The sequence below is a fragment of the Taudactylus pleione genome, unplaced genomic scaffold (assembly GCF_031769625.1).
Source record: "Taudactylus pleione unplaced genomic scaffold, aTauple2 ptg000647l, whole genome shotgun sequence".
In the NCBI taxonomy this organism is placed as follows: Eukaryota; Metazoa; Chordata; class Amphibia; order Anura; family Myobatrachidae; genus Taudactylus; species Taudactylus pleione.
In genome coordinates, this window is record NW_028285049.1 from 1,988,268 (window position 1) to 2,000,448 (window position 12,181).

General features: G+C 43.9%; 1 protein-coding gene across 1 annotated transcript in view; it reads right to left on the reverse strand.

Annotated features, from left to right (window-relative positions):
- The window catches only part of DAB2 (DAB adaptor protein 2), a 142,473-nt gene extending 132,225 nt beyond the window's left edge, over positions 1-10,248 (reverse strand). The window contains exon 1 of the mRNA XM_088455240.1: positions 10,172-10,248. The gene's annotated coding sequence lies outside the window, so the exon portion shown is untranslated. The remainder of the gene's footprint in view (positions 1-10,171) is intronic.
- Positions 10,249-12,181: the final 1,933 nt, after the last annotated feature.

Below are 12,181 nucleotides of genomic sequence, written 5' to 3' on the forward strand. Positions count from 1 at the left end.
GGGGACTGCATTGTTATTTGCACCAGGGAAGCAGGTCAAAGCATGGAGGACTTGTGCAAACGTTCACAACCCTTTTAAGTAAAATTAGCCAAAAGTTTAGTTTATGAACAATCTCTGAGGGTCAAAAAAAGATTATTTGGTATAAACATTGCTTTGTGTGACAAAATCCAATAGAGTGGATTATAATATATATTAAATACCTGCAAACACTGGACATAACTCAGTTGGCAAAGGCCTCTGATAAGATATGTTACTGTGGCATGTGAGGGGGTGTGGTCGTATCATAGAAGGCGTGGTCATGCACCGGGGGGCGTGCCTAGAGCTCCAAAGTGCTGGATCTTTGTCAAAACCACTCCCCTACCCTTAAAATCACTGTCCAGTAGTTGTGGCCACCAGACACCAAACGCATCTTAATCTTCAGTGGTGTCCCATGCAGGTCTCAGTGGGAGAAGGGAAGGGGAGTATATAGGGAGTATGGGATTCAGCCCTACATCTGTTATTTTGTGGTCTTCCATTAACCACTCCATAAAATATTTTACAACCAATAAGAGCTGAAACTATTTCTACTTGTAGCAGCAGTTTTTTCTATTGCTCATTAAAAAGATTGTCCCCGGGGGCTTTAAATCCTAGGTAAGTAAATAAATTTCACTTTCATTTTTTCAGAATACAAATGTGACATGTTCTTCAGCTTTTTTTAACTAGGCATACGAGCTGTCAGCCATGAGTAAGAAGTGATATCTGTAACACATAAATCACATGTCGGGGAAAATCCACATTACAGGGGTTCACCCGCCAGGAGGAGGTTACCATACGCTGCTTTGGAGTTAAAGTGCACTCATGGCCTGCACACATTTAAGCCAAGCAGCCTTCCTTTGCTCTTATCCAGGGGTGTGGAGGAAAAAGGGGACTGGGTACAAAATATCTGGCCCTGATCCTCTGCAGGAGCCCAGCAGTGTAGGTTAGGTGTGTAACCACGCCCCCAAACAATGACACAACTGTAACCACACCCCTGGTGTGCATGCCCCCAGTTTGTGATGGCGGTCACCATATGTATGTACATAATACCGGGGCATGCCTGTGCCCCTTCCAGAAGCTGCAACCCCGCATCATCCAGCCCCTCTTGCAGTCTTGGTCGCCCTGGTCTTATCCAGTATTTGTAATAACGTTTTTATCAATTCACTATGAACCAGACTTCACTAAGGCATGAAGGATTGAGAGACAATGATTCTCAGTGATGTCACTAGTTCCTAGTGTATTATTTGGTTACAACCGAAGGATTATTGGTTGAGTACATAAATAGATACCTTCAATTTTCACAGGCAAAAAGTATAACTAGCTCTATACAATTCAATACGGGATGTAGGCCGACGGTCACAATCCCGACAGCGAAATGCCGGCTAGGGATTTATGATAGGCGTCGAAATACCGACGCCTATCATAATCCCGAAGCCAGAACGCCGAGGACGACATCCCGAACGAAGGTAAGACCGGGGCACGCTTAGCGTTAGCCGCGGGAGGGGAAGCTTATTAATAGGGAGTCTAGCGGGGTAAGGGTTAGGTTTGGAAAGGGGGAAGATTAGGGTTAGGCACCCCTAGGGGGGAGAGTTACGGTTAGGCACCCCCAGGGAGAGGTTAGGGTTAGGCACCCCCTCGGAAGGGTTAGGTTTAGGGAGTGGTAAGGGGGGGTAAGGGTTAGGCACCCCTGGGGGTAGGTTAGGGTTAGGCACTAAGGGGGGAGGTTAGAGTTAGGCACCACTAAGGGAGGGTTAGGGGGGGCGGACAGGGGAGGTTAAGGTACTTACCTGCCCCTGTCGGGCATTTCAATCCCATTCCATTCAATACATTTCTTTGACTACACAACATCCATCCATAACAGACTACAGGGTGTACTTACTAAAATCTGGCGATAAGGCTCCTTTTCAGGGCCGCAACTACGGGGGGGCTAGAGGTGCACGTGCACCGGGTGCCGTAATGCAGGGGGTGAAAAAAGCCTGACTCGCTGTGGCTTGGAGGCTGCAGATTCAGAAAACGGTCATCCAAAAATGGCCGCCGCCAAAGACGAGACAAATGCTAGAGGTCCTTACTGGTCCTCTAGTGTCTGTCTCCTCCTTGGCAGTGGCCATTTTTGGATGGCCATTTTCAGCAGATTCCATGCGGACTAGCCATCCGCATGAACTCTGCTGAAAACGTCCATCCACAAATGCCCGCCGCCAAGGAGGAGACAGATGCTAGAGGTCCTACTGGACCTACAGACAAGCGCAATGCACACAGCGTTTCCGGAAGTGCTGGGAATGCTGGTGCTGCCGGGAGAAGATGCTGAAAGCTGCATCTTCTCCCGTGAAACCCCCTGGCAACGAGCATAAACCCCCTGGCAACGAGCATAAACCCCACTGGCAACAAGCATAAACCCCATGGCAAGGAGTATGAATCCCCCTGGCAACGAGCATAAACCCCATGGCAACGAGCATGTAACCCCTGGCCACGAGCATAAACCCCCTGGCAACGAGCATGAAACCCCTGGCAACGAGCATGGAAACCCTGGTAATGAGCATAAATCCCCTGACAACGAGCATGAAACCCCCTGGCAATGAGCATGAAACCCCCCTGGCAACGAGCATAAACCCCATGGCAATGAGCATGTAACCCCTGGCAACGAGCATAAACACCCTGGCAATGAGCATAGAAATGGTAATGAGCATAAAACCCCTGACAAGGAGCAGGTAATTTTAAAGCAATTAGAAGCCTTACTGTGGGGCATAAAATGGTGTCAGGCAAATATGTAAGTGGCACTTTGGTAATAGGCATTACAGTGTGTTGCATAATGTGTAATGGGCATTATGGTGTGTGGAATAATGTAAGTCACTATACCAGGGACGTCTGAGTAGTGCACTGCCTTATGGAGGAGCAAGGACAAAATACAGGTACGGGAAGGGAGGGGACGCAAAATTGCTGCCTTGCACCGGGTGACAGATATCCTAGTTTCGGCCCTGTCCTTTTCTATCGCCGCTATATACTGGCTTGAAGTGTAAAGGGTTGACTCCATGTCTCAGGAGATCAGCACATGCATGACCTGGTGAGCGCATTCATTTGTAAAAAAATGAAAAATTACTAATTTTTACAAATATGTAAAAAAAATATATATATGAAAAAGAATCAAAGACTAATGCATTTTTATCATTTGTCTTTTTTCTGGTCATTCTGAGATGGCAATAATGGAAGAAGAATTGCAGCAGCACATGTACCATTACGATCATTGAACAAATAGACTACCACTAATGAGACATCTACTGTCTTTGGAGATAGGACCTCGCCATTTAACAAACAGACCTATGTGTTACTTGAATATAACTTCTGACTTTTAATGACAGGAAATACATAGAACTACATAACTTAACAGAAACATATTTGTCCATTGCATATACAATGCTGTTCATTTTGAGGAAAATAGATTATTGCCATATTTTATTCAATTTTACAATAGACCAAATCTAACATTGCTAGAGCATACTTTTAGAATTTTTAAAACGCCCCTTCTGTGAGAGACCGCGTCTGAGGTGCGGGGGTGGCGGCGTGCCTGAGTCATTGTGGCACCACTCCCAGTTCAAAGTCATGATCCACAACATTGTACAGCAGGGTGGGGCCAGGATCATTCCATGCAATGCGAAACGCGTTGTCAGACCCACAGGCTGCCCACTTCATTCGGGAAGTGATCGATATGTGGGAGACTGGCACTTTTTTTTTTTTGCTAAAATATTTTCAGCACAGAATACTTGATGGAACCAAATTAACACAGCGAGTTGGAAAATGGTTTTACCTAATTTGGGACCTAAAGGGAAGTAAGGGGTGGATTTTATGGCTTAAGCAAATTTCAAGTCACACGGGTGACTCTTTTCATTTGGAAATTATAGGAGCCCTAGGCATGAACTTTTAATACCTTAATCTCCATGCCGCGTGTTTAATAAAAGATGCTTATGAGGAAAAAGCATAATGTAGGCTTCATAAGCCTTCCATATTACCATAAACATTTGAAGATGGTAATTTTGGAGAGTATATAAGGTCAGTCTGTTCCTTCATATATTTTTACAGTAATAAGCATATCATTTGCACACTGTTATATCAACATCTTGGCTTTGTACAGAGAGATCTGTAATCTAGTACTAGTAGAAAAAAAAACACATAATAAAAAAACTCGGCAGACGTGCTGACATCTTATTATGACAGCTGATACCTTTCAGCGTAGTCTGCTTACATGAATAGAAAATTCTGAAACTGCATTTATAATTTGCAGAAAAAGAATCTTGCATAATAAATAGGGAAAAAAAGGGTCAAACATAACAAATAATCCTAAAATAACGGTGAATTTCATTCAATGACCGTCCTAGTAGGAAATCAATAAAAAATATATATATTAACATCTCTATTTGTAGAACAAGTCTACCTTTAGTCAAGAACAGTCATTGGGCTACATCCATCACGTCTGGTCCATCCTTTAATTAATTTAAATTAATTTATGTCCAATTAATTATTTGGCACACGTATATGTGTATGCTATCAATGTCTATAGATGTTAAAATTTGGGAAAAATTATTTAAAAAAAAAAATAAAATTTGTGCTGCCGGATATAAACTCAACTGCCTTTGGGCCTTGATTCAGCCAGGATCGCAATTGCCGGCAGCTTTGCAATTGCGATCCTTGCAATAATGCAAATGCAGCAAGAGGTGTATGACACCCCCCGCTGCATTTGCGATCCCAGCACTGCAACGGAGGTCGCAGGCAGGAATCACCATCGCCAGCATCGGTGGTCGATGGTTGCGATGGTGGATGGCACCGGGCAGGCGGCCAGCTTGCGAGCCCAGCAGACTGCGTATGTCCACGCAGTCCCTGGGCTGCCACTCCCGAAAAACGGGGCGGACACGCCTCATTTCCGGGAACGCCTGCCGTCCCTCCCCCACACTGCCCCTTAAATGCCTTTGTCAATCAGGCAGAGGCATTCAAGGGCTTGCTTGCGTCTTAGCAGGACCCATTCTGCACATTCGCAATTTATAAATGTTTCTGTTTTAAGGAGATTGGGCCATGAATTCGGAGATGTACCCTGATGCCATCTCAATTTCTACAGACCGGCCGTGGAAAAAAAATAAAATATTCACAGCTGCTGGGATTTGTACTGATACAACAACCGATGCGTATAAAGACGCAGCATCAGGCGGAGATCAGTTGATTATTGAAGTTCTGAGTAACCCCATGGTTACTGAGAATGACAATAGGAACTGAGACGCCAGAGCCATATTATCTGCGTACCGTAACACAATCACAGTCGGTGATTCGCCCCATAATTGGTCGCAGCATGCCAGCGTTTGAGCCACCACTCCCTGTTACCTCCCACAAATGGTATCTGACTGTCAGTCACACTGACCAAATCCTCGTTGCGACCTCTGACGGTAATCACACATGCTCAGTGCGATTCAGACCACCGCTAATCGCGTAAAACTGCGTAAACATCGGCTTTGCGTCTGAATCAGGCAGATTGTGCGCTTTGGGACAATCCACCCATGCGTGAATTCAATGGGCTTTCAAAACCTAGAACCTGTTTTATTATCTAGGTGTTTTGCAAAGAGACAGAGGGAGGAGCTGAATGAATAGGGGCAGCTGATTGGACAACAACCAGGTCCACTACAATCAGGCAGCGCATTCGAAACAAATCTGCCATCCATCGATACTGTAGTTTAGCGATTGCCATGGATAGGCTTGGCCCATGAGCACTGCAATATACTCTTCCTGCATGCCCACAAATGAATGGATACAGTTCTGTGGGATTCCTGGTGAATTGTTACATGGGCAGGAGCAGATAACCTGCTTAACGGGCGAGGTGGCATTTAAACTGTATAATGCTTGTACATGTTCCAGCATGCATTATAAAGTTAGTGTGATGATGGGCAGTGCAAAAATAGGTACGTGCTAACTGTGCATAAACTGAAAGCAACAATATTGGCCCCCTGGGACCACACTAAAATAAAAGTTATTTAATGAAATTAACTTTACTACATAATTGATTAAAACCCATGAGTTCTCCTGGACAGCAGCATAAGCATATCAATCACATTTCTTTGCTAATACAGCACAAAGCTTTCAGCGATAATGCTATAAATACTGGAACAATAGTTGAGCTTCCCTTGACCTACCAGGGGTGTGACTGCTAGGTGACCTCTTAAATCCCTTTTCCACCAAAATCCTGGGTCGATCCCGGGATTTTGAACACTGGTCCAACCTGGATCGGACCTGGCTTCAGACACTTCTTTCACTCCAGTTCAACCAGGGTTATTCCCGGGTCTGCGCCGTTTCCACTGAACCCGGGTCAGCCCTGTAAAATCCTATAGATGTGATTTTTTTCAGGCACACAAAGATGACAAAAGGGCCTCAGAAGCTCCAATTACTGTCTAGAAGTGTTACCCGGGTCACCTAACCTGGGTAGGGTCCGTTTCCACTGCCATGTAAGCCGGGTCCTACCCGTGTTCAACCCTGGTCGAGACCTGGGTAGGATTGCCAGGTAAATTGACCTTGGTTATTTTATTGGGAGCCGTTTCCACTGCAGCCTGACCCGGGTATACCCGGCAATAACCCGGGTTTTTGGGGCAGTGGAATAGGGGTATTAATGCGTGCAGAGTCGCAGGCTAGCGATGACAAATCTACCAGTGTCAGTAAGACATTTGCTGAATGGCCCAATTTTGCAGGATTTCAACTTTATTTTGCTTTCACTTGTATTATGTTCTTGATTGTCCTTTAATTCCCACAACACGAAAATAATATTTCACCAATATTGCTAATTGTATATAGTTGATAGCTGTATGTTGTATTGCAGAAAATAGGTAAGAAATGCATGAATATTAATATGATAGATTTTTAATATGTTATCCAGGGGTGGAACATGGTATCACCGGGCCCCACAGAAAAATTTGCCAGGATACCATCTTGCAGTGTCCTCTTCTGCGAATGGGGCTTCACTGTTCATGCATTGTTGCCTCCGACCCTCCCGCCCGCCCCTCTCTTTACCTCCGGGCCCTGGAGGAGCTGCACTGACTACTTTAATGCTATTTCTACCTCAGCCATTGTTCATTACAATATTCATAAGCTGTGGCTTTATTACCTAACCAATATTTATTACGGGTAGCGTATATTAGCGGATTTCAAATAGAATGTGGCATCAAAACAAAATTTTAGAAAGCAGTTTGTGGTAACGACAATGGCACCATTCACCCTTCGCTCTCCAATTTCTAATACTGTATTCATCTACTAATCAAAAGTGACGAACATATACTGTGAATAATCCTTAAGAAGTAATATATTCCCTCACCACTGAAGATCTTCCCATAACTCTAGTGTCTTGATTGGATCTAAATCAAAAAGATGAGAATGCAGCCGAGTTGCAATGCCATAACTGGCCCTCCCCATGTATGAATCCACCAATAAGCACAGTGCATGTCAGAAATACACGTCTGCCAAGCTGTCACTCACACTATGTCTACTCAAAAAGCAGCTTACTTGCTTTTTAAGTTAATTCGGGGAGGTGCCGGAGATATAATGTATTCGTGAATAGGCATAAGAACAGGAAAACCTGCTTGGTGGCTTTTGACCACCAAGAACATCCATCGCAAATTATATTTGGCCAATAATTTACTTTAAAGTACTCCATAACTATGTTTTTCATCGACAGCAAAGTCTTTATACCATCCAGAAAGACTTATTCGTATTTTAATGAACTTGGATGTGACACAGAAATGCTCTGTGGATTCGATTGTATCCAATATACAGTGCATATCGGACCTGCATCGAATTCAAATCAGCATAGCTGCCCGGATGATATAAAGGATGTGCTAAAAAACACAGAATAAATCCATATTTATAATGAAATACATTTAGCTATATTTTCAGGAAACATTCACAAGTCAATAAATAAAAGCTGTCTAAAGGTGGGACCCTATTTTAAGGATCATGAAACTGGTTTAAGTAACAGTTATTATACTGTATTAAGCTCTGCTACTGAGATCAGCATAAAGGAGTGTTATACTACTTTTATACCTAAATTTCGGGCCTGACCCAGAGGTTGGAATAGGGTTCCAAACCAGATCAGACCAGGAATTTAGCTGGCACCGACAAAGGAAATTCCCGAGACGGCGCCGTTCACACCGGAGCCGGGTCTGCAGTTACCCGGTTCTTCCGGCGTGGAAGTGGATGCTTGGAGATGACGTCATCACCAAGCACCACTGAGGCCGGCCGATCGGCCGGGATGCGGCGCGCTCCAGGTCATCATGACCCGTATCGCGCCGTTTACACTGCAGGGTTTCACAGGTTATTTCCGTGTTAAATCCTGCAAGTTACCTTAGTTGGATTGCCGGGTCACCCAGAAATCCAACCCTATCCCCTTTTACACCAAGGAGTTACCCAGGTTAACCCTGCAATAACCGGGGTTTTTTAGCTCTGGTGTAAAAGGGGTATTAATAACACAACAGATTCCAGTGGTGTATTCCAAGACCATTGTTTATAATCCTACTGATGAGAGACTCCAAGTTACTTTACTGTAGCTAATAGATGTCTGTGACAACATGTGCTATATACTCTGAAACATATGCAAATACAGTTCTTTAACAAATGACCTACTCTTAATCATTTTGAAAATATTATATGGGCTATGTATCATTCAGAAGCAATAAATCTAATTGATAGTACGTATATATCAATCCAAAAGTTTGTGCGTGTGCATGCATGTATGTACATATGTACTGTATGTACTGTATGTATGCCTGAGCAGCAGCATGCAAACTAAAACATAATAATGACAAAAACAATGTTTATAACATCCAGTGGTACCCAAAGCCATTTAACTAAAGATATTACCAAGACTTTGATATGTGTCATTGGAAGACTTGGGCATAGATATTGTCTTAACCTTCAAGAATCGTAAAGGTTATGTCCTCCTATACCTTCAAACATGCTTGACCAGTCCTTCAAAACCATCAGAGCTTACAATCTATACTGCTGTGTTACACAAATCTGACATAACGCTCAAATTTCAGCAGTCCCGGGTCTCATTCTACAACCAAACTAATGTATTATGCTATCATATAAAGCATCTGGACATATAAGAACAGTAAGATAATTATAAAATAATGCACAGATTTGTACATTTGTCCGGAGACTGATGCAGAAAATAATAAGTGAATTATATTTTCTATACTTTACTTATACACCTATGGCTATACAGCTTGTTTAAAACCTTATTATGTCCCATTGACACAAAAATACAAGAACATATAATATATCACACTTCTGCCACAAAAGGGTACTAAGTACAGCTATGGTCACCCTACAATTTGGGCTAGTAGTGCTCCCTGGCTTGGGTACACCCAGCAACCCTTACAGATGTTACAATCGGTATCTTGAAATGAAAACAAGCAGATGTGAAACATTTCCTAAAGCGTGATGACACTTTCCAGCGCACATGAATACATTCTGTGATGTTTCGCAATGCAGTGAGAAATGCAAACACTGAATGACATCCCAATGAGGGATCCCTTACTGATTTTATGTCACAAATATGCCATATCTCCTGTCTGTTTTGGAAATAGCGGAGCAAATATCTTTCTGTTTGAATGAACAACAGAGATGACACAATGTGCACAGCACATAGAAGAGATGGAGGGTGGGAAGATCTGTGTCTGCCTGCAATAAGACATGAATGATAAGTCTGGTTGCTAACTACTACTCTCCCTACCTACACAGCCAGCATCACACAGCCCCACTGCTCCCCAGTTCTACTCCCCAGACCTGGGGCTATAGAGGAATGTCTGGATGGATGGATGAATATAGAGGAGGAAACAGAAGAATAGGGGGAAGCTGTGTGCAGAAATAATGGAGGAGGCATTATTTTGGAAGCAATTTGGGGATCTGCATCTTTTTCATTCCATCAGGGTGTATCATGGGATGAATGGTTTTAAATAGCCTCCCATATTTTTACAGCAGGATTTTGTATATATTCCATTTTTATTTGACCATTTCCATCCTGCATTTTCCTGCAAGCCCTGTTGGGTCTCTATTGCATTGCATGGATGTCCTGCAGCCAGCTCAGAGCCCATAGGGACCAGACTGATTATTAATAGATGGGCATAAGTGTACTCACCAGTCAGCAGCTACTGGGAGCCCTGGAAATGTCCTTTGCTGCTGCTGTGGCTGTCAGCTGTGTGCAGCCGGGCTCGCTCCGTCCCTCTCCTCCCCCTCCTCCTCCTTACAGCAGCAGCTCAGCCACTCACAGCCCCTCGGATACTGAGCGCTTCTAATCAGATGCTGGCAGCCCACTAAGCCCAGGAATGTGCTGCTCAGGCCGGCTACTCCCCCACGGGTGAACGTGTCCGCTCCCCTTCCACGTTTAACTATTAATAGGCAGCAGCAGCCTGTATGTTAGGCGTGACTCATTGCAAACACAGAATGACACAGTCAGAAATATCACCAGCACATACTGTAGCTGCAATAGTGTATCAAATGGAAAATGTATTTTAAAAAGAGACACTGTATTGCTTTACCGTACATACTTTTATTTAAAGGAAGAAGGGGTGACTGCCATAAATCACTGCAGCCCAATTTAATATTATAATAATAATAATAATAATAATAATAATAATAATCTAATAATAATAATAATAATAAATCAATAACAGCAATCCTTGTATTACTGCATGAAGATCCATTTCCAGGTTTAGATACATACTGATAATTTATTCATCCATTAAGGGCGATTTCAGGACCTGATTCTTAAGGTGCCCATACACGGTGCATTTTTTTTACATGATTTGGCCGTTTTTGACCACCCGTAACGACCAATTTTGTAAAAAGTGTCGTTTTCCTGGACAATTACGATGCCAATGTGCGTCCGCGGCGGCATGTATCGGCATCATAGATCAACTGAACTGCAGTAAGATTTCGACCTATCGTGTACGATGTGACAAACATCGTATGGTGTTTGTGCACGATAGAGATTCATGTAGCACGGACCTGGGAGATCCATGCTACATGCATCTGTGTCATTGACATAGAGAACGGATGGGTCAGTGAGACCCATCTGTGCTGCTGTGTATTTCAATGACACAGATGCACGCATGGACCAGGAGATCCGTGCTACATGCATCTGTGTCATATCGCACTCGATCTAATGATTATGCAGATCACTAGATCGTGCACGATAGATCGGGTGAACATAGTGCAGCTTTTGCTGCACATCGTTTTCCTCAGCTGCCAGAGAGAGTTCAAGGGCGATTGCAAACGAGATCGCATCGTATGCAAATAGCACCGTGTATGGGCACCTTTAGTCAAACGCAAATGTGCAAATGCGGACGCAACTCACAATTTTCCACATCCAAAACAGCAAACCTGGCCTGCGCATAAAGGCCCACATACATCAGCAATTGATTGCAGCAATCGTGCAATTTGCAATCGATTGTGTTTAAAAATCTTTCCCTTTTTCAATCGATTCCAGATTGCAGAATTGCCACAATCGATTGAAAAAGGGAAAGATTTTTATACACAATCGATTGCAAATTGCACGATTGCTGCAATCAATTGCTGATGTATGGGGGCCTTTAGTCGCATGAGGCTCCCTCAATGGCAAGGAGCCCTAGATGCATTCGCACGCAGCCAAAGTATGCAAATCCCGCGATCGCACGGCAAGGCATTAGCACGCCCACTATGTCTTGATGTCCGATCGCAGTGTGTATTTAGACGCCCACAAGCCTGTCTTAAGACACCCACTTTCCCTTACTGATACACGTCATCTCCAGGAAGTGTATGCAACAATCGGTAACATCGAGGAACATCGGACCCATACGGAGCACTTGTGGCTAACCATACTCTACCACAAGCACTGCGATTGCTTCAGTGTGTAAGCCATGTGATGTGTATTATAATGCTGCGTCTTAATTATGGACGCCTCTAAAGCGGCGTTAGGATGCTTAGACACGCCTGCGTACACACAACACACCCCCGTTTCCATCGAGCATCCCCTGTCACCACCCACAAACGGCTCGTCCTGTCACTCATTCTAGCAAGGTGGCTATGCGCTGCGTGCAAACGCTTCCCAATCGCATGGACTAGTTCACGCACGCGCATATTGCAAACATCGGCAGGCTACGTGCGAACG